The sequence below is a fragment of the Acyrthosiphon pisum genome, chromosome A1 (assembly GCF_005508785.2).
Source record: "Acyrthosiphon pisum isolate AL4f chromosome A1, pea_aphid_22Mar2018_4r6ur, whole genome shotgun sequence".
NCBI lineage: Eukaryota > Metazoa > Arthropoda > Insecta > Hemiptera > Aphididae > Acyrthosiphon > Acyrthosiphon pisum.
In genome coordinates this window covers 152,522,438-152,522,744 of record NC_042494.1, presented here as the reverse complement: position 1 = coordinate 152,522,744, position 307 = coordinate 152,522,438, and positions in this window count along the sequence as shown.

Genomic DNA, 307 nt, shown 5'->3' with positions numbered 1-307 from the left:
TAGGTCAATTTTTTTTTAATACCATAGATAAGTATATATTATATGTCTAATACATAGACTGATATACCTACCGTCTCCGCTCAGAATCGTTTTTCTTATACAGTGATATTATATCATTGAATTCAAATTTAATACTGTCCATTATACAGTGACCCACTTCTAACCTACTGTACAGCAGAGCGACATCCACTTACCCACCTTTTTTTAGTTTTATTTTCTATAATTATCAATAAAATTGTATTTGTTGGGTAAAAAACGTTAAAATTTAATGCAAGGTTTCTGATATATTGTTACAATAGCAGTTGAA